Genomic DNA, 23,382 nt, shown 5'->3' with positions numbered 1-23,382 from the left:
ATAGTATTCCATGGTGTATATGTGCCACATTTTCTTAATCCAGTCTATCATTGTTGGACATTTGAGTTGGTTCCAAGTCTTTGCTATTGTGAATAGTGCCGCAATCAACATACGTGTGCATGTGTCTTTATAGCAGCATGATTTATAATCCATTGGGTATATACCTAGTAATGGGATGGCTGGGTCAAATGATATTTCTAGTTTGAGATCCTTGAGGAATCGCCACACTGTCTTCCACAATGGTTGAACTAGTTTACAGTCCCCCAACAGTGTAAAAGTGTTCCTATTTCTCCACATCCCCTCCAGCGGCTGTTGTTTCCTGATGTTTTGATGATCGCCATTCTAACTGGTGTGAGATGGTATCTCATTGTGGTTTTGATTTGCATTTCTCTGATGGCCAGTAATGATGAGCATTTTTTCATGTGTCTGTTGGCTGCATAAATGTCTTCTTTGAGAAGTGTCTGTTCATATCCTTTGCCCACTTTTTTATGGGGTTGTTTGTTTTTTTCTTGTAAATTTGTTTGAGTTCATTGTAGATTCTGGATATTAGCCCTTTGTCAGATGAGTAGATTGCAAAAATTTTCCCCCATTCTGTAGGTTGCCTGTTCACTCTGATGGTAGTTTCTTTTGCTGTGCAGAAGTTCTTTAGTTTAATTAGATCCCATTTGTCAATTTTGTCTTTTGTTGCCATTGCTTTTGGTGTTTTACACATGAAGTCCCTGCCCATGCCTATGTCCTGAATGGTATTGCCTAGGTTTTCTTCTAGGGTTTTTATGGTTTTAAGTCTAACATTTAAGTCTTTAATCCATCTTGAATTATTTTTTTATAAGGTGTAAGGAAGGGATCCAGTTTCAGCTTTCTACATATGGCTAGCCAGTTTTCCCAGCACCATTTATTAAATAGGGAATCCTTTCCCCATTGCTTGTTTTTCTCAGGTTTGTCAAAGATCAGATAGTTGTAGATATGCGGCGTTATTTCTGAGGGCTCTGTTCTGTTCCATTGATCTATATCTCTGTTTTGGTACCAGTACCATGCTGTTTTGGTTACTGTAGCCTTGTAGTATAGTTTGAAGTCAGGTAGTGTGATGCCTCCAGCTTTGTTCTTTTGGCTTAGGATTGACTTGGCAATGCGGGCTCTTTTTTTGGTTCCATATGAACTTTAAAGTAGTTTTTTCCAATTCTGTGAAGAAAGTCATTGGTAGCTTGATGGGGATGGCATTGAATCTATAAATTACCTTGGGCAGTATGGCCATTTTCACGATATTGATTCTTCCTATCCATGAGCATGGAATGTTCTTCCATTTGTTTATATCCTCTTTTATAACGTTGAGCAGTGGTTTGTAGTTCTTCTTGAAGAGGTCCTTCCATCCCTTGTAAGTTGGATTCCTAGGTATTTTATTCTCTTTGAAGCAATTGTGAATGGGAGTTCACTCATGATTTGGCTCTCTGTTTGTCTGTTATTGGTGTATAAGAATGCTTGTGATTTTTGCACATTGATTTTGTATCCTGAGACTTTGCTTAAGTTGCTTAGCAGCTTAAGGAGATTTTGGTCTGAGATGATGGTTTTTTCTAAATATACAATCATGTCATCTGCAAACAGGGACAATTTGACTTCTTCTTTTCCTAATTGAATACGCTTTATTTCTGTCTCCTGCCTGATTGCCCTGGCCAGAACTTCCAACACTATGTTGAATAAGAGTGGTGAGAGAGGGCATCCGTGTCTTGTGCCAGTTTTCAAAGGGAATGCTTCCAGTTTTTGCCCATTCAGTATGATATTGGCTGTGGGTTTGTCATAAATAGCTCTTATTATTTTGAGATACGTCCCATCAATACCTAATTTATTGAGAGTTTTTAGCATGAAAGTTGCTGAATTTTGTCAAAGGCCTTTTCTGCATCTATTGAGATAGTCATGTGGTTTTTGTCTTTGGTTCTGTTTATATGATCGATTATGTTTATTGATGTGCCTATGTTGAACCAGCCTTGCACCCCAGGGATGAAGCCTACTTGATCATGGTGGATAAGCTTCATGATGTGCTGCTGGATTCGGTTTGCCAGTATTTTATCGAGGAATTTTGCATCAATGTTCATCAGGGATATTGGTGTAAAATTCTGTTTTTTTGTTGTGTTTCTGCCAGCCTTTGGTATCAGGATGATGCTGGCCTCATAAGATGAGTTAGGGAGGATTCCCTCTTTTTCTATTGATTGGAATAGTTGCAGAAGGAATGGTACCAGCTCCTCCTTGTACGTCTGGTAGAATTCGGCTGTGAATCCGTCTGGTCCTGAACTTTTTTTGGTTGGTAGGCTGTTAATTATTGCCTCAATTTCAGAGCCTGTTATTAGTCTATTCAGGGATTCAACTTCTTCCTGCTTTAGTCTTTGGAGGGTGTATGTGTTGAGGAATTTATCCATTTCTTCTAGATTTTCTAGTTCATTTGCGTAGAGGTGTTTATAGTATTCCCTGATGGTAGTTTGTATTTCTGTGGGACCGGTGATGACATCCCCTTCATCATTTTTTATTGGGTCTATCTGATTTTTCTCTCTTTTCTTCTTTATTAGTCTTGCTAGCGGTCTATAAATTTTGTTGATCTTTTCAAAAAACCAGCTCCTGGATTCATTGATTTTTTGAAGGGTTTTTTTGTGTCTCTATCTCCTTCAGTTCTGCTCTGATCTTAGTAATTTCTTGCCTTCTGCTAGCTTTTGAATGTGTTTGCTCTTGCTTCTCTAGTTCTTTTAATTGTGATGTTAGGGTGTCAATTTTAGATCTTTTCCTGCTTTCCCTTGTGGGCATTTAGTGCTATAAATTTCCCTCTACACAATGCTTTTAATATGTCCCAGAGATTCTGGTATGTTGTGTCTTTGTTCTCATTGGTTTCAAAGAACATCTTTATTTCTGCCTTCATTTCGTTATGTACCCAGTAGTCATTCAGGAGCAAGTTGTTCAGTTTCCATGTAGTCGAGCAGTTTTGAGTGAATTTCTTAATCCTGAGTTCTAGTTTGATTGCACTGCGGTCTGAGAGATAGTTTGTTATAATTTCTGTTCTTTTACATTTGCTGAGGAGTGCTTTACTTCCAACTATGTGGTCAGTTTTGGAATAAGTGCAATGTGGTGCTGAGAAGAATATATATTCTGTTGATTTGAGGTGGCGAGTTCTGTAAATGTCTATTAGGTCTGCTTGGTTCAGAGCTGAGTTCAATTCCTGGATATCCTTGTTAACTTTCTGTCTCGTTGATCTGTCTAATGTTGACAGTGGGGTGTTAAAGTCTCCCATTATTATTGTGTGGGAGTCTAAGTCTCTCTGTAGGTCTCTAAGGACTTACTTTATGAATCTGGGTGCTCCTGTTTGGGTGCATATATATTTAGGATAGTTAGCTCTTCTTGTTGAATTGATCACTTTATCATTATCTAATGGCCTTCTTTGTCTCTTTTGATCTTTGTTGGTTTAAAGTCTGTTTTATCAGAGACTAGGATTGCAACCCCTGCCTTTTTAATTCTCTATCTTTTTTCTGCTAAAAAGTAAATAACTTATTTATTTTGTCTTGTGTTCTCTTGACCACATGCTTTTTTATTGCAGTTTACTTATTCTAAAGTTGTCTCTTAGGATTTGATTCATTCCCAAGATTATTTCTGAAATGACTTACTTGTTTATAAACCTTAAGTGAACTTTAATAAGTGAACATACTTTTATTATCAATTCTATAAAGCTTGGTAATATTTTACTAAGAGTTTTAGAATGTCTGTCTTTAAAAGCAGTTTTATAACATCGATTTTTCTTAAGCAAATTATTTTATTGAAAAGGAAAATTTAAAAATAAATGTGCAATCGACACTATATGCAATTAGAATCGTTAGCAATGAAACAAAATGGTTTAGAACATAAGTTTATTTAAATCAGGCAAATCTGTATTTGAATTCTCGTTCTGTCAATGGTAACTGTGTAATTTTGGTCAATTCGTTAACTTCTCTGTGCCTAGGCTTTTTGCATCTGTAAAATGAGGTCATTAATACTTTAACCCTGGCTTGTGGACAAGGTTAAGCATTCCCTACAAGGCTGCTAAGTCGTATGCAAAATATCACAGTAGTCATACTTTTCTGTTTTCTAGAATATTTTATGTGATGAAAAATTTTCCATGACTATTCTAGAAGACTTAGAAATGTATCTATAACTGAATTGGGATTGGGGAAAAGTAAGTTCTTGATTAAATCCCCATATTAGCTTTTCATTTTAACTCTGCACTTCCAAAACATCTTGCAATTTATTTTCCTTTTGAACTGTAAACTCTATAGGTGTTAGAGGGGAGCAAGAGGGCAGAGGAACACAATTTAAGAGGTAAAAAAATGTTTCTTTCCCAACTTCAGAAATTTGTTCAAGGCTTATCAGGTTGTAAAAATCTGGAGAGTAAATAAATTATTTCAGATATGGCACTGTGAGATACAGTAGAATTCGAAGAGTTTGAGAGTCAGAGAGATCTGTGTTTATTCACTTTCTAGATGTATAACCTTTGGTAAGTGGCTTTATTTTTCTAAGCTTTAGTTTCTAAATCTAAAAAATGAAAAGCACCCTTCTCATGCAATATCTCTAACACCTAAAAGGCACTCAGTACTTGGTAATCTAGTATTACCTTAAAGGACCTATTAAAACCAAAATTAGCAGAATTATGAAAGTGTGGGTACTGAGATTTCCTGTAATCTACATGTTTAGATGCCTCTATTGGTGAGATATTAAGTCAACTAATGATGTGTATTTATTAGACAAATCCTAAAATGTTCTTAATTAATTATACTCTTATACCCAGTTATAACTCTCATTTTATTAAGATGATTTTAAGAAAATGTCAAGAAAAAATATATTTGTGTGCATTATTTAAAAAAATTTGTTTAGAGTCTTATTTTAGTTATTTTAAGATATTATTTAATGGAATTTACATAAAGGCTATGTAGTCATATATTATTAAGTTTGTGAGTCTCTGTGCCTGTCTGTTTCTATGGACATATGTATGTATGTATGCATGTATTTACTTTTGCCTTTGTCTTCTTAGATATTCCTCTATCTGAGAATCTGACTATAACAAGTACTAACATTTACTCTTTTGTTTTTGCTAGCTATTCATGATACTCAGCAGCAATAGGCTGTATATGTATTCTTAACTGGATAAGCATATGTCTGCTTACTGTATGAGTATATATGTAAGAACCTTTAACCAATAAATAGCATACAAACTGGTTTCTGAACCAGATTTTGAACCATTTCAAATGACAAAAGTATTGAGTGCTACCTTAGAGCCAGTGACGCTTAGTAAAACCATTTGGTGACTTCCACATAAAGCTAAAAAAAAGCAAAAAGACAAAAAAAAAAAAAAAAGGACAAAAGCAGTTAAAATTGAAGTCTGCATAAGAGAAAGAAAACTAGTTTGAAAACTTAGAGAACTGGGTTGAAATTCTGACTCTCATACTTACTAGCTATTCGACTTAGGACAAATTCATTAATTTTGCCCTAAGATCTTCATGTTTTATTAAAAGCAAATTAGTAATACCTGTCCTTGTCATTAAATGAGAGTTGTGATAAAATTGAAACAATGTCTGGAAAACTATGTTGTATAATAGAAAATACATTACAAACATGGGTCATTAAAATTATCTTAAATTTAAAAGTGAATATAATCATTCCACGGTATTCTGATTATTTATGTCTTTCATGCAGGTAACAGAGGGAAGACATCAAATTTAGTGCCTGTACTTTCATTCACAGAGCATAAAAATAGAAAAAACAGGGCTTGGAGTTTTAGGGGATAAGAAACAGTACATTTCATGACTCTCCAGAATTACAAGTAATGTGTCTCTGAAACCTAATAATGGATCCATCAGTTTTGAATTGTAATGCCTTGTCAGTTTGAAAGTAGAACAAAAGCCTATAAAATGGAATTCATGCCCTTTGCTATTATTATTAGTTAAGAGGCAACCAGGAGTCCTTACTTCATGAATGACACTGATTATAATGTTTCAGTCCCCTGAAAATGTCACAGCATGCATGATTCATATTTGTGACTTTTATTTATTAATGCATGTTAAGACAGAATAACAAGGAATGTAGCAATAAGTATGGATTATTCTAATAGAACATATAACTAACACAAAACAGAAGACTGACTTATGAAACAGATTAATAAGAAATTCTGTAGTGAAAATAACACAGAGTTGATTTTCTACCAGTCTAATTAAAATCCTGAATTCCTGAGAGATTCATATGAACTGGCACAGATAATACTGACTTTATATCTTCAACCAATTGGTTGAAATCATATTTCTAAAATTTTCTTTGTAGAATTCAAAGTGCTATCCTTCACCTTCCTCTTTCTGTTCAAAGATTTATTTCCATCTGTTATAGTAGACTTATATGGGAGATGATACATAAGAGTATAAATTTATGCCATTTCATTAGCTTAGCATTGATATTGATAGCTAACTCTTGCTGTCGTCACCTTTTTAGATAAAAATAGTTTTATTTTAAAAGTTTAATAGATAGTTTGTCCCATTTACCTTTTTAAAATGAGATGCAAACATGGTAGGATCTAGGTAGAAAATTAAGCAGCATAATTCTGAAGAAAACATATTATAAGCACTATCTAATTACTAATTAGACTCTAGCAGAATCCTCATCTGCAATGATTAATGTACTGTTAACCAAATTAAAAAATGAGTCATCCCGTGTGTGAAAGAGATTTGCTTAACATTGCAATTAATCTTTCCATCTATGGAAGAAAATTGTTTCCTTCAGATTTTACTTAGCTAACAAACATAGATGAATTATCCTAGTTGCAAGTCAAAATAATTTCAAGCTATAGCTTTCCTGTGTTTCAGTATTGATTAATTTGATCTACTATTTTCCTGATATGCTGGCTTCTGTGTGCTCTCTTACCATAGATAGCTGGAGCCTTATCATACATCACTAACATTAGCAGAAACATCTCATAAATAGTACTTCTTTAAAACAATTATATACAATTTTAAAAGCATATCAGTTTATTCTTAAAATGGCAAAAACAAAAAAACAAAACAAAAAACCCTCAAAGCTAAAGATATATGTTTTTAACCTAAGACAAAGGCAATGAATGAATGAATGATGATGCTGAATATGAGAACAGCTGTGATCAATAAAACTGGAGTACTCACTCCTGCCAATATTACTTCACTCACTTTAGTTAGTTCATTATTTAATTATTATCATATGTTGTGACACTAATAATGACATTCTGGTAATACAAAGAGTCATTGAAACTATTTATGAAAGGAAACTCTATAATCATAATTAATAAGTGGTTTGTAAGAGATTCTTTCAACTGGATGATAGCATTTGCAATTATTAATAAGAAATACTCCTTCAAATGCTATCCCTTCCTGACACTGAGTATCATTCTGTGAATTGCTCTCTTTACGTGGAAAATTGATTTTAGGCAGAGATAGTATATTACATTGAATCATGAAAGTTTTCAAAATGTGTTTAAAACACATTGCTTGAGTAGAAAATAATAACATAAATTAACAATATCTGGAATTGAAGAGATAATCTCTGGATTATACTATGGTCTCAGGTGTATTGATACAAATTGAGAACAATGGTTTCTCCTTTATAACATGATGAATAACTTTGTCCCTAAAATAATAATTTCTACTATAAGTGAGGTGATTTTTGTTAATAACATAATATTAGAAAGCTATAAACCTGGTTTATATTATTTTACCTATTCAAATTATTTTTCATGTCCATATTCACTGGATTCTCTTACATAATTTTATCTAATGAGAAGAGCATAATTTACTATGAAAATACATGTCTGAAGTGAAATAATAAGTCATGACAGATCTACAAGTTGAATTTAGTATTGCATGCTTATTTGGCATATAATTTGAGTAAATTTGTTGCTCCACTTACTTGTCCATTCACTTATTTGGTTCTTTATCCATTCAGTATTTAATGGGTAATCACTTTATACTATGTACATTTAATCACTGAAATACAAACATAAAGACACAGAAGAACTTCATGTAGACTTCACTTTCTTTTTTTATTATTATATTTTAAGTTCTGGGGTACACATGAAGAATGTGCAGGTTTGTTACATAGGTGTACACGTGCCATGGTGGTTTGCTGCACCCATCAACCTGTCATCTACATTAGGTGCTTCTCCTAATGTTATTCCTCCCCTAGCCCCCACCACCCGACAAGCCCCAGTGTGTGATGTTCCCGTCCCTGTGTCCATATGTTCTCATGAACTCATCCTTTTTTATGGCTGCATAGTATTCCATGGTATATATTTGCCACATTTTCTTTATCTAGTCTATCATCGATGGGCATTTGGGTTGGTTCCAAGTCTTTGCTATTGCAAACAGTGCCGCAATAAACATATGTGTGCCTGTATCTTTGTAGTAGAATGATTTATCATCCTTTGGGTATATTATACCCAGTAATAGGATTGCTGGGTCAAATGGTAATTCTAGTTCTAGATCCTTGAGGAATCCCCACACTGTCTTCCACAATGGTTGAACTAATTTACACTCCAATCAACAGTGTAAAAGCATTCCTATTTCTCCACATCCTCTCCAGCATCTGTTATTTCCTGACTTTTAATGATTGCCATTCTAACTAGTGTGAGATGGCATCTCATTGTCGTTTTGATTTGCCTTTCTCTGATGACCAGTGATGATGAGCTTTTTTTCATGTTTGTTGGCTGCATAGATGTCTTCTTTTGAGAATTGTCTGTTCATATCCTTTGCCTGCTTTTTGATGGGTTTTTTTTTTTTGTAAATTTGTTTAAGTTCTTTGTAGATTCTGGATATTAGCCCTTTGTCAGATGGATAGATTGCAAAAATTTCCTCCTGTTCTGTAGGTTGCCTGTTCACTCTGATGCTAGTTTCTTTTGCTGTTCAGAAGCTCTTTAGTTTAATCAGATCCCATTTGTCTATTTTGGCTTTTGTTGCCACTGCTTTTGGTGTTTTAGTCGTGAAGTCTTTGCCCATGCCTGTGTCCTCAATGTTATTGCCTAGGTTTTCTTCTAGGGTTTTTATGGACTTCACTTTCTAGCTAAGCATAATATGATGGTTAATTTTATGTGTCAAATTCATTGGGCCAGGGGTGCCCAGACACTTGGTCAAACATTATTCTGGGTGTTTCTGTGAGGGTGTTTTTGATGAGATTAACATTTAAATTGATAGTTGAGTAAAGTAGATTGCCCTCCCTAACGTGGGTGGGTCTTTAGCCAATCAGTTGAAGGCCTGAATAAAACTAAAGCCTGACTCTCTCCCAAGTAAGAAAGGATTCTTTTTGACTAATGGCCTTCACACTAGAATAACAATAGCAGTTGGGCAATTGTCTACGTATTTTGGTAACTCTCTCTACAGTTTACATTTTACTAGTCCCCATTGAATAAATATTGCCTTTCCAATAGAGGATCTTCCCTACAATTAAAACTCTTTACTCAAAAAAAATCATTTTCTTCCTTATTGCTAAGGCTCAGATATGAAATTTATATCTACCATTCACATGTACCTGAGAGAAATTTTTATTAGAAGTATGGATAAAGAATTAGGGTACGGTGTGTATCTTGTCCTGATGCCAATTTTTACAAAGTTCTCAACTCCAGGTGTGGAATGGCTTCTTGAATTGTCATATTCTGATTATGACAGAGCCAACAACAACTCTTTTAATTCACCTATTCTACAGTGTAGGGTAGAAAGTTATTTCTAGAATTTGTTTTTTTAGAACAATTTTTTTAGAAAAATTTTGTTATTTATGCATTTAACAATGCTTTTCTGCTAGTGATTTCTGTTTTGTTTTTGTTTTTCGTTATCAAGAATTCTGACCCAAAAAACAGTCATATATGTCAATTTCAAGATTTGTTTTAACTTTGAGAAAGCCTAGAGAATAATTTTATGTAAATTTAGTAATCTGCAAATTACGGTACTTAAAGTAGGCCTAAAATATGGGTCTTCTAGGAAAATAATTCAGCTAGGAAATTTAACCTGAAAAATTAAAATTACAATTTTTTACCTTATCTGTTAGTAAAGATTCAGGAATATGCTGGAGTTTTCACCTTTACTTGGCGGTCAGGTAGGCATGTGAGGAGAATTTCTAGAGCAATTAGGGGAGGTTGGAAACTTTAGAAGCATTGCAAAACACAGTTTCTTGAAGGACCAGAAGAAATCCTCACTTCATCGTAAATGTTATTAGCATCAGGTTGGATGTGAAGAGTCTGAATGATAAGGAAATTTGCCTAATCAATTAGGGTTGCTTTTGTGTCTCTCTTTCTTTGTAGTCTTTTCTATGAAGCAATATTATAGGGCATTGGATGATTTTTATCCTATCACTTAGAGTAATTTTTAAATGTCTTTACCATTATATTATAACAACTGCCCAGATTAACAGCAGATATTAATTTAGCTAACAGTATCTGCTATTTTTATGATGATATAAGAATGTCAAAGAGATGCAAAATTATACTCGATTACCAGGGGGTTTTTTTGTTGTTGTTTGTTTGTTTGTTTGTTTTTTGTCCAGAAGATCTTTGGTACTACATTACGTGAAATGTTTTGGGGATTTAAAATAGAAGTTTTTGTTTTTGTTAGGTTTTTCCCTCAGTGGAGTACACCAGGTAACAACTACACTGTAAAGGGAGTAGTGTGTAAAGAGGATCCCTTTACTGTCCTATGATTAATTTTATCAACTTTTGCTAAAATTAGGAGTGAATGAATCATTAACAGAAATAGCAGAAAAAGGCAATTAGATAATGATAAGGTAAACTAGAAATGAAACTCTGGATTGCAGTCCTTGAGCTCAAAATATCTGGAATGATAACACTGAGCATGGCAGAGGGCCTGCAGACCCCTGTAAGCCCTGTGGAGTGGCAGTCAGAACTTTCCAGGCAGAAACTGAGCACTAATGCATTGTTTGTGCAAGTAAATCGGGCGAGCAATTCTTCATTCTCATGCAGGTATATCTGTCTTCAGAAGTGGTCAGAAAATCAGTATCTGCCAACATTTAGATGTGGTACGATTATGGAGCAATGGAAATAGCAATAGTCTAAGAAAAAAGTTAACATTTTACTCATTTTGAAAAGTAATTATAAGTTGAAGAATTTAACTGTCAGCAATCCAGACTCAAAAGGTGTGCAATAAAACTTTCTGGTCTAGGCAGTTATAACTACAGGTTTAAAATAATGTTAAAAGATGAGTTCAGAAATTACTATCTGCTTAGACGGAGACTTCCAAGTTGAAAAACAAAAGTATTTTCAGTGGTTAAAGTGTACCTTAAGCAATATATTGCTTGCTAAATTATTTTTGGCACAAGAAAACATGTAATAATATAGTACACATTGGATACATTTACTACAAAGTAAAGAAACAAAATACAGTCAAAGCCTCCAATTTATTCTGGCCATATCTCATCTCCATTGTCTCTATTCAGAGGTAACCTTTAACCTGAACTTGGCACTTAAATTCTTATGCACATTTTAACACGTTATCTTATATGTAGTTATCTCCCAGCAGCATGTAATTTACGTTGCATGTATTAACATTGTATTAAAGATAATATATTTTAAGATCATTTTGAAATTTATTTTTACAATGTTTTAAGTAATTATCCACGTTAATATAAGCAGCTCTTGTTCCTTCATTTTAGTGCCTATAATTTGCTCTATGTGTGCATAATACAACATCTTCAATGCAAATTCAAGCAGCCTTCAATTTTTCAATATTACAAACAATGCTATAATGAACATTCTTGTGCTCCTCTCCCTGGACACATATGGCCATAGGGGAAGTGTAATTGCTGAGTTATAATATATGTGCATCTTCCACTTCACTAGAGAGTATAAAATTGCTCTCCAAAGGGGCTGTGCCTATTTAAAATCTGTCAGCAGTGAATAAGAGTTCCCTTTGCCCCATATCTTGCCATTAGTTATTGCTATTTTTAAAAATTTTTGCCAATGTAACGGGTGTAAAATTGCAGGTAATTATTGCTTTAATTTGCATTTTCCTAATTACTAATGAGTTTGAGCATTTTTATATGATTATTGGTTTTGTGGATCACCTCTTCTATGATTTGCCTTAATTTGTTGTAAGCTCAGCAAAACCTTTTGAACAGCATTTATTTCATTTTATTCAGAATTCATAAGTGTTTAATAGAAAAAAATTTTGAACGTTTTTATTTGTTTGTAATGTTGCTCTAAATGATTGATGCCTGTTTTTCACCTCCAAATATTCTGATTTAGTTGTTATGCAGTGCAGCATAGGCATCGGGGTTTTATAAATTCCCCAGGTAGTTCTAAGTACAGTAACATTTGGGAACCTTTGGATTAAGATGATCTTGAATTGTTATTGTCCTAAAATGAGCAAATCAAGTGGTGCTCTATTATTCACTTATTATTGTCCTAGAATCAACAAATCAAGTGGTGCCTTATTGCTCAGTGAACATTAATAAGTGAGGTGGGGATTGGTGGACAAAGGAACGGGAATCATTCAGTTGGCAAATGAAGGTGAAACATTTTAATTTGTTTACTTGATAAAATATCCTGGCACCCTTGGGTAGATAAAGGACTTACTCTGATAATACTGAGGACATTCATTTGTTTTCTGACAAAGAAGGAAGAAATGTTCAGGGAGGGAAAGACAATCCTGCCCAGCTGTTGTAGTAAGAACATTGAATATTAAAGACAGTTGATTACATGAATAGACTTCAGTCTGGTCGAAAGTTTAGACCTTCTATGGAGAAAGTACTGCTGAGAAATGAACTTTTCTTCACCCAGTTTTGCAGAATAAACATGAACTGAAACTCTTACTGGTGACTGGCACTCCTGGGCAGACATACCTAAAGCCCATGTCTCTGGAGAAGTTCTGGAAAGGAATAAAAATCCATGTGAGAATGTAAAAGGATATTCTGGAAGGAACTAAGAGATACTTATCGCTATGCACCTCCACCTTCAACTTCTCAGTTGGCGGCATCAGCAGCATGCCACCTCTTTGGTTCTTGGAGGTTTCGGCAACTCCATTCAGACTGAGACTGCTGTATAACTTGCCTAATGCAGAGATTTGTGTTCAGTGAACTGTATCCATTTCTATTTTAAAGAAACTCGTAGCCTTCACCTGTGTCAGCTTGAGACAACCACGCACCTGGTGTTAGGGTCAACAGAGCTCACTATTACAACAAAGCAAAACGAATCGCTGTCACTAGCCTGCATAGGTAATGCTCCTGCTGCAGAGCACAAGGTAAATTGGCAGGTGGAAGCCTGTCTACTCACACACATTGACTCCCAGAGATAAGTTTACCTTCCTGCTGTAATTTATTATTTATATATGCTGTATATGTATAAAAAATACCTTTATTTCAGAAATTCTAGATATATTTTACTTTCTTGTATTACAATATTAAGAATTTTTAAAAACAAAAATTCTGGTCTGTGTCATTTTATATCATTCATTGATGATTATTGTAGAGTAAAATAAACTTTTTATGATATTAAACCATTTAAAAATTCTGGGCTAATTATAAACCTACAGAGAAATTGCAGTGATTGTACACGAGTTCCCCTATATTCCTCAACATATTTCCTTCTTTGCTGACAAATTTTACAACCATAGTGCAATTATCAAGAGCAGAAAATTAACGTTGCTACAATATCATTAATTAAACTGAAAACCTTTATCAAATTTCACCAATTTTTCCATAAATGTCCCTTTTTCTATTTTAGGATCCTATCCAGGATCCCACATTGCCTTTAGTTATTTATCACTATTCTCCTTCAGTATGTGGGAGTTCCTTGTCTTTCCTAAACTTGATTAATGCTTTTAAAGAGTGTTGATCAGTTCTTTTTATTTTTGATCAGTTAATTTTGTTCCTCAGTTTGTGGTTGTACAATATTTTCTGATAATTAGAATGAGGCCATGCCTTTGTGGCAAGAATACAACAAAGATGATGTTGTGCTCTTCTCAGTGCATTATACTAATTTTGTCATGTCAATATGCTTAATGAGGAAGATAGACAGTTTGTTAAAAACCATAGTTTAAGGGAATAGGTGGAAACTATTGAAATGTATGAGCAAAGAAATTAATTAAGTGCCATCTGAAAATACAAACGCCATGACTGATGTACTATTGATACCTCCACAATGTGCATGACAATGAACAGTACAATAAGGTCACCCCACCCTTAACCAGTGCAATGGTCAAAAGCAGTGTCACACAACATACAATTTAAGAAGTCAGTGCTTACATTTTTTTCTTATTGTTGTGGACATGCAAATAGGCCTAAAAATTGACCTCTCTTTCACAAAATTCCTGGCAACAATTATATGGAACTATCAGTTTTGAATCAATACTTGAAATTCAATCATATAAATTGTGAAGGAAATCCACTAGAATGTTCTGCAACTTGTGAGAAGTCTTGGCTTGGAACAGTATAATGAAAAGTGCAATCAAACAGTCAAGTAGATTGCTTAAAGCTAAAATTCAGATGTTTCAAAATTACATTGGAAGGTGAAACTCATATAACTGGAGAAATGTGGTGATGTTCTGTTTTGTAGCTAAAGTGAAAAGACTTTCGGTGAAACCCACAAAACACTAATAAATTACTTTCAAATGCTATATTTTGCCATGCTTAAATGCATATTTAGTTAGTTTAGAAATTAAGATTATTTTGTTTTCTCCATTTTCTTGTTTTCTTTCTTTACTTCTTTTTCATCTTTTTAACTATGAAGTCCCATAAGTAAATAATTTAGCAATTTTGTTGCCTTTTTAAACTCTCTTCCTATCTCTGTATTCAGATACAAATTTTTCTTACCAGATACAAATTTTTATGGGCACATTACTTCTCATTATAATTAACATAAAATGATAGTGTTCCTTTTAATGGAAAAGTAACTTTAAACTTTAAAGTATATATGGTATGTATTTGTAATTTGGCTCAGTGGATAATTATGTGATAAAAATATTTTCTTAGTACGAGTACCCTTTTAGCAGCTGCAACGTCATCACTTGTCATTTTGCCTGTCCTTCGTAGGCTGTGCACATTAGCATGAACTGGAAATAACACTCAGAAAGCAATTTGAGAAACAATTTTTTTTTGCAAAAATAATGCAAAAGTATTTTAATGATAAAAAATGACATATAAAAGTACATTAACAGAATTCTGACACAAAAAGCATTCATGAAGAACTAAGTTGTTTTATACAGAGCAGACTATAAACTTTTTGATCTGATAAATAAATTACAAATTTGCCTAGCAATATTGGATATAAAAATAATCTGTAGTATGAGGATTAAACGTTGTTTAATGGGAGAGTTTATAAAAATTTGCTGATATTCTGTTTTTGATGGTTAAAAAATGTTAAAAAAAATTAAGTTTACTTTTTGTTCCTTTGTTTGTTTTGATATCACAATGTAGTATGATATAAGCCACCAATAACCTCTATGTCATGTACTGGACATTGACTCTCAAAATATTTTACCTCCTTACTTTTTCAGTAATATAATTTTTTAAAACTATTTTTAAAGTGCTCTCACCTTACAGAATGTGCTTGCAAACTTATTTCATTCAACTTCTCTATTCAGAGATGATGTCACAAGGCCACTTCAGAAGTGTCATATCGCTTTTAGATACCATCAACTGTAGATGATTTTCATTGACACTCTAGTGTGATTTTCACAGTTTCCTTCCATTATTGCTTATCATTCAGCAACTGGTTTAAAAAGGCAAAAGTACTATTAATATATTCTACATACAATTTTTAAAAACTAGCAAAGTCTCTGGTTTAGAAAAGAAGGAAAAGAGAAAATTCTCATTCTATTGATTGGACCATATGAGCGAAACAGAGACATGAAACATTGAGGAAAGTCTGATATTTTCACATCCCTTCCCTCCAAGTTGCTTTTTTGTCTTGTTTTTTTTTTAATTTTTTTTATTTTATTTAAATAGTTTTGGGGGTATAGGTGGTTTTCGGTTACATGGATTCGTTCTTTAGTCATGATTTCTGAGATTTTGTTGCAACTATTACCCGAGCAGTGTACACTGTACCCAATATTTGGTCCTTTATTCCTCAGCCCCCTCCTAACCTTTCACCACAAAATCCATTGTATTATTCATATGCCTTTGCATCCTCATAGCTTAGCCCCCACATATAAGTAAGAACATATCATATTTGGTTTTCCATTCTTGAGTTACCTTACTTAGAATAATGGTCTGCAACTCCATCCAGGTTTCTGTGAATGCCATTATTTCATTCCTTTTTATGGCTGAGTTGTATTCCATGGTGTATATATACCACATTTTCTTTATCCACTCATTGGTTGATGGGCACTCAGGTTGGTTTCATATTTTGACAGTTGCTAATTGTGCTGCTGTAAACATTTGTGTGCATGTGTCTTCTTCATATAATGACTTCTTTTCCTCTAGGCAGATACCCATTAGTGGGATTGCTGGATGAAAGAGTAGTTCTCCTTTTAGTTGTTTAAGGAATCTCCATACTGTTTTCCACATGGTTGTATTGGGTTGGTGCAAAAGTAATACTAGTTTACATTCCCACCTACGTATAAATGTGTTCCCTTTTCACCACATCCACACTGACATCTGTTATGTTTTGACTTAATTATGGCAATTCTTGCAGGAGTAAGGTGGTATCTCATTGTAGTTTCAATTTGCATTTCTCTGATAATTAGTTCTTTTAAATATTTTTCTTCCAAATATTGTTATAAATATTTCTAAATATTTTTGAAATATCTTCTAAATATTTTTCAACATGTATTTTTGAAAGAGCTATGTGTAATAGTGGAAATACATGATCAAATGCCTAAATAAGGACATTATAGCTGGGGATGATTTGAGATTGGTAATGTTCTTCATTCATTTTTAAATTTATTTTCTTAGAGAAAAGATACCCTCAAAAAGAAATTAACAAACTGGGGACTGTTGTGCCCTAACTGTGAGTGGGTTTATATTTTTATGATTTCTTTTCAGTCCTAAGATATTCCTGATGTATATACACTTTTAAATTTTGTCTGATGCAATCTGATATGATTTGGCTGTGTGTCCCCACCCAAATGTCATCTCGAATTGTACTCCCATAATTCCCATCTGTTGTGGGAAGGGAGCTGGTGGGAGAAAATTGAATCATGGGGGCGGTTTCTCCCATACTGTTCTCATGGTAGTGAATAAGTCTCACGAGATCTGATGGTTTTATAAGGGGTTTCTGGTTTTCCTTCTCTCTCATTCTCACTCTCTCTTGCCACCACCATGTAAGAAGTGCCTTTTGCCTTCCACCATGATTGTGAGGCCTCCCCAGCCATGTGGAACTGTGAGCCTATTAAACCTATTTTTCTTCCTAGTCCCTGGTATGTCCTTATCAGCAGCGTGAAAATGGACTAATATACAATCCTTGTGCATTTTCCTGATGGCAAGAGAAATAAAAGGCTATATTTCTGCAGGGAAGAATAACCTGTCACATCTTCAATCTTTATGGGGAAAAAAAGGCAGTATCTACAAATGTTGGTTTCTTAAGATTTTTAGTTGTGACGGTTTTAAGGGATCAAATAAATAGCCTCTGTCTTCCCATTCGACTCCAGAGCTAACTGAGATGTAAACACAGGAATTAAGCGTATGTGGTTCAGAATCTTTTAACTCTATTGCTAATAAGCTGTTTGGCAATATGGGCTACTACAGCAATATGGGCTACTACACCCCTAATGAGACACAGCAAATAAGTGAGTCACTGGCAGAGTTAGAAAACATGGCTGATATTATATCATGAAGTATCACGTAAGCATTAATCCAATCTAGAGAGAGGCAGATCCTTCCAGGAAGTCCAGGAGTAGCTGAGTCATGTGTGCTCACTTTCTTTTACAAATTTACCAGTCAGAGAAGTCTTCTTCCCTGGGGGTGAGTGAGTAAGGTTTTGATGAAAGAGGCATGAACTGTTACTATACAGTTCTCTATGTAAACATAGAAAATATGTGGAATAACTGGTCCTCCCTAAAAAATGTTTCTCGGTGAAACAAATAGTGACTAGAGGAAAATGTAAGAGGGCAGTAGACTTGAAACAAATTCTCTTTACCTCATTGCTAGAAAGGGGTAATTTATTTACACAGAGGACCTTTTTTTGTGCTAAACACCCTATTAAAACTTAAAGATCTAGAAGTAAACCAAAGTTCTCTGATCATATAAAGGATAAAAACAAATATATATCATGTCAAGGGATTTGTAGATAATTAAATTATGAAGATGAGAGTGAATGACAGAGTGGCTACTTTTAGATGCTCTGGGAAAAGTACTCTTAATATTTGAAATTTGTTATGAAATATAGAAATATAGAAAAGTTTAAGCAACAGATTTGTTTTCCTGTTTGGTAGGTAGTTTTCTGCTGGCTTCTTTTCAGCTGCTGATTTTCTCTCCAGTTCTTTACAACCTTAATTTCCACCATAAGTTTCTAATTTCCAAGGCCAGAAAGCTTTACTCCTCCTTGGGTTTGTATTCCTTCCACAGGCTATCCAGGATTATTACTGCATTTAGTTTTCATTTTTATTCAATCTTCTTTGTTTTCCCTAGAATAATTCCTTTAAATCTTACTTCATATTTCATACCTTTGACTTTTTTGGAAACAAAATAGAGCCAGTTATTTTTGTTTAGAATGCTACATAAATGATATTCTGTTCTTTTGTTATATTATGTTTGTTGCTTATTGGTGATAAATTTTATCAGCTGGTTAAAATTGGCCAGATCACACAGAATCCTCAAGTCCACACAGATAACAAATAGATAAATAGATAAATAAGCAACAAATAGATAAATAAGAAAGAGGGAAACTTTTCTTCTTTCAGAAGGATAGTGAAATTACACATACACACACACACATATATTCACATATATGCATGTATACTGTATTATATATAAAAATAGAACATGTATATTTATAAAATTCTGCACTTACAGAACCAGAAAAAGATATTAATTCTAGGCATGAGAGGAAGTTTAATGAGTAACAAAATATTTAATTAGCCTCAAAGCATAGTACTTACTATATAATTCCTACTAGATGTTCTGAAAGCCACCCAAACTCCTTAAGCCCTAGCTGTCCTCTACTCAGATCCACAGTCTGTACTGACCTGATTTTCAATGTAAGTGTGAAAAATGTTCCCTCTCCTTATTCTCCATTCTCTCCATATTCTCTCCCCTTTCTCAGCAACCCCTCCTCTACTTCTTTCTCTCTCTCCCTTCTCAACCTCTGTGCTCTGTTACATAACTTACATAATTCTAGAAAAAACTTGATTGCTGTTTGTGATTCTTGGAGGCAGGTAGCTTGTCTTATTTGTCACTGGGTCCAAGTGCTTAAAACAGTGTCTGGTTCATAATGTAAATTAACATAATCACATAACTTTCTTTCTTGCTTGCTTGCTTGCTTTCTTGCTTTCTTTCTCTTTTCTTTCTTTCTCTCTCTCTTTCTTTCTTTCCTTTCTTCATTCTTTTTCTTTCTTTTTTTCTCTTTCTTTTTTCTCTGAAGTGCAGTGGTACAGTCTTGGCTCACTGTAGCCTCTGCCTCCCAGATTTAAGTGAGTCTCCTGCCTCAGCCACCAGAGTAGCTAGGATTACAGGTGTGTGCCACCATGCCTGGCTAATTTTTGTATGTTTTGGTAGAGATGGGGTTTCACCATGTTGGCCAGGCTGGTCTCAAACTCCTGACCTCAAGTGATCTACCTGCGTCGGCCTCCCAAAATGCTAGGACTATAGGCATGAGGCATCAGGCCTGACCTAGAATACTATTTTCTAAAGGAAAGGAAATACTATTAAGAGAAATACTATTTTCTTTCTGTTGTTCATATTGGATAATTTCCATTATTCTATTTTCAAGTTCAGTGACTCTCTTCTCTGCCCATTCTATTATTCTGCTGTTTAGCCCATTCATTGAATTACCTATTTCCATAATTGTATTTTTTACTTTGATAATGTCCATTTGTCTATCCTTTATATTTTATATTTCTTTGTTGAGACTTTATAATTTTTATTTGTTTCAAATATGTTTGTAAAAGCTCATGAAAACATTTTTAAGATGATTGCTTTTAAAAATTCGTCAAATAATTATCTCTGTCATCTCATTGTAGGAGTTTGATGATTGTCTATTTTTTATTCAAACTGAGGTTTTCCTCGTGCTTGGAATGATGTGAGACTTTTGATTGAAACATGGACATTTTGAGTATTATGTGATATGAATATGGGTCTTCTTTAAAACTGTCTCTGACAACACTCCAGTGTTGGAGGTGTCTTGTGATTTCCAGGTGGTAGCAGAAGTCCTGTTTCCCCACTTGACCTCCACTGAGATCAGGTGATGAGGTGCTCCTTGTTCCTGCTTGGTAGTGATGAGAGAGTTGCAGCTCCTCTGTGGAATTCTGCTGGCACCACCATGGCTGGGAGAGGTAAAAGTGCCTCCTTACTTATGTGACCTCCCCTGATGCCAGATGGAGAGTGGCCTCTTTACTATTGGATGGTGGTGAAAGTACTTAATCTTTATTTTGTCTATAAGGTACCACTTCAGTTACCTCTGAGTGTATTTGTTGTCCTGGCTCCTCAGCAGTCTCCACCAACACAGTAGAGGTAAAAGAGAAAGTAGTGGGTGTCTTCATTACCCCCCAGCTGGGAAAAATGTCTCAGGCTCCCACTTGGTCTTCCCTGCTACCACCCTGGTGCCATACAACAGCCTAACAAGTGTGAAAGCCTGAGCTCACTGCTTGACCATTGCTGGTGTGAGTGAGAGCTGGACACAGTTTTCTCTGTGGTATTTGCATGGAGTAGAGGAGTTATTGTCTAAAAGTATTCCGTCTTGCTAGACTGCCCTTTTTCTTGTCTCTGGGCTTTTTACCCCTGTATTTGTTAGGATTCTCTGGAAGTACAGAGCTAATAGGATAGATTTTATAAAGGAGAGTTTATTAAGTAGTATTAATTCACACAGTCACAAGGTCCCACAATAGGCCGTCCACAAGCTGAGGAGCAGGGAAGCCAGTCCAAGTCTCAAACCTAAAGAACTTCAAGTCAGATGTTCAAGGGCAGGAAGCATCTAGCACAGGAGAAAGATGTAGGCTGAGAGGCTAAGCCAGTGTTGTCTTTTCACATTTTTCTGCCTGCTTTACATACACTGGCAGCTGATAAGATGGTGCCTACCCAGGTTATGCGTAGGTCTTCCTTCCCCAGCCTACTGACTCAAATGTTAACCTCCTTTGGCAACACTCTCACAGACACATCCAGGATCAATGTTTTGCATTCTTCAACCCAATCAAGTTGACACACAGTATTAACCATCACAAGTCCCCCCCTTGTCAACTTGAACTCACACACATCTCCTAAGATCACACAGAATCTTCAAATAAGAACAATAATAAAGTCGTAATTATGCCTAAGACAATAAAGTTATCATTTATACAACTGGAAGTGCACCAATCCCCGATCCAAATGGTATTACATAAAGTTAGCAATACTTAAATCATGATATGAAGTCGACAACTCTTATGTCACATGATAAAGGAAAACGGAAATAAAATAAAGATACTTTCTAAGTAAAAGTGTATACATGCACAAACATGCTTTTAACAAAAGAAGGAGGAAATACTAATGACAATTACAGTCCTCATTTCTGCAACTGGTCATGTGGTCGTAACTGGTATTGATGACTACCTTCTTCTACTAACCATTCTGTTTGCCCTTTGCCTTCAGCAAGCACCTCAGCAGGTGTTTTTTTTTTTTTTTTTTTTTTTTTTTTTCCTGTTGGAGAGATCCAAACTTTCATTCCTCAAGGGTCTGGGCCATTTGTAGTCCTGCCTGGATTGGGCTGTTGTAGTTTCCCATTGACCTTAATCATAGGACATGGTAATACTAAGAGACACCCTAATGGATCTCCTGTATTACATGCATACTCTTCCTTACCTCCATTGTGGAGTAGTAGACTGATTTCATCTTGATAGTCTGGGCCAGTCACCCCAGCCAACACTGTAACACTCTTCTTAGCCTGTTGACTTAAAGGTAGGAGGAGCCCAAAGTGTCCAGATGGCAATCTTAACTTCTAGTTTTATGGCATTGTTGTTGTGTCTCCTGGTGGCAGCACTCCTCCTTCTGGAACTAAGACCTCTAAGCCAGCAGAATGTAATGTCATGGGAACAGGAAGCAAAAATTTTGCTAGTAGATCACTAGGGGTGATAGTGAGTGGTGCCGCTTCCACTTCCACCCCTCGATTACTGGACCTGTAAGTCCTGGCTATGGGAGAAACAGTATCATGTATTGGAGGCTGATTCAGAGCATACACAGCCCTCTGGAGAACTTTGCCCCAGCCCTGCAGAGTATTGTCACCTAGTTGGCACTGTAATTGTGACTTCAAAAGGCCATTCCAGGCTGGGTACAGTGGCTCACACCTGTAATCCTAGCACTTTGGGAGGCCAAGGCAGGTAGATCACCTGAGGTCAGCAGTTCAAGACCAGCCTGGCCAACATGGCAAAACCCTGTCTCTACTAAAAATACAAAAATCAGACAAGCAAAAATTAGCCACGCCTGGTGGCATACACCTGTAATCCCAGCTATTTGGGAGGCTGAGACAGGAGAACCACTTGAACCCAGGAGGTGGAGGTTGCAGTGAGCCGAGATCACGCCACTGCACTCCAGCCTGGGTGACAAAGCAAGACTCTGTCTCAAAACAACAACAACAACACCAACAATAACCAAACAAACAAACAAAAAGGCCAATCCACCATTCTATCAATCCAGCTGCTTCAGGATGTTAGGGAACATGATCAGACCAGTGAATTACATTAGCCTGAGCTTACTGCTACACTTCTTTAGCTGTAAAGTGAGTGCCTTGGTCAGAGGCAATGCTGTGTGGAATACCGTGATAGTGGATAAGGCATTCCGTGAGTCCACGGATGGTAGTCTTGGCAGAAGCATTGCATGCAGCATAGGCAAACCCATAGCTGGAGTAAGTGTCTATTGTAGTGAGGACAAACCTCTGTCCTTTCCATGATGGAAGAGGTCTCATATAATCAATCTGCCACCAGGTAACTGCCTGATCACTCCAAGGAATGGTGCCATGTCGAGGGCTCACTGTTGATCTCTGCTGCTGGCAAATTGGGCACTCAGCAGTGGCCATAGACAGGTCAGCCTTGGTGAGTGGAAGTCCCTCTTGCTGAGCCCATGTGTAACCTCCATCCCTGCTGCCATGGCCACTTTGTTCAGGGGATCATTGAACAACGATGGGGTGGCTGGGAAAAAGAGGTTGAGTGGCGTCCACAGAATGGGTCATCCTATTCGTTTGATTATTAAAATCCTTCTCTGCTGAGGTCCCCCTTTGGTGAGCACTCACATGAAATACAATAT

The 23,382-nt window shown here is 35.5% G+C and overlaps 2 long non-coding RNA genes across 2 annotated transcripts in view; one reads left to right on the top strand and one right to left on the bottom strand.

Moving 5' to 3' along the window:
* LOC134807489 (uncharacterized) overlaps positions 1 to 23,382 on the top strand; it is a 476,245-nt gene that overhangs the window by 260,315 nt on the left and 192,548 nt on the right. The window lies entirely within an intron of this gene.
* LOC107967772 (uncharacterized) lies at positions 12,514 to 22,344 on the bottom strand. Its single transcript, XR_001708488.3, has 3 exons — positions 21,946 to 22,344; positions 15,549 to 15,724; positions 12,514 to 12,884 (listed from the first exon to the last, which is right to left on the bottom strand). It is a non-coding gene; the product is annotated as an uncharacterized LOC107967772 (long non-coding RNA).

Source organism: Pan troglodytes, chromosome 10 (genome assembly GCF_028858775.2).
Source record: "Pan troglodytes isolate AG18354 chromosome 10, NHGRI_mPanTro3-v2.0_pri, whole genome shotgun sequence".
Taxonomy (NCBI): domain Eukaryota; kingdom Metazoa; phylum Chordata; class Mammalia; order Primates; family Hominidae; genus Pan; species Pan troglodytes.
The sequence above is the reverse complement of the archived record's forward strand: the minus strand, read 5'-3'. Positions and strand labels throughout refer to the sequence as shown.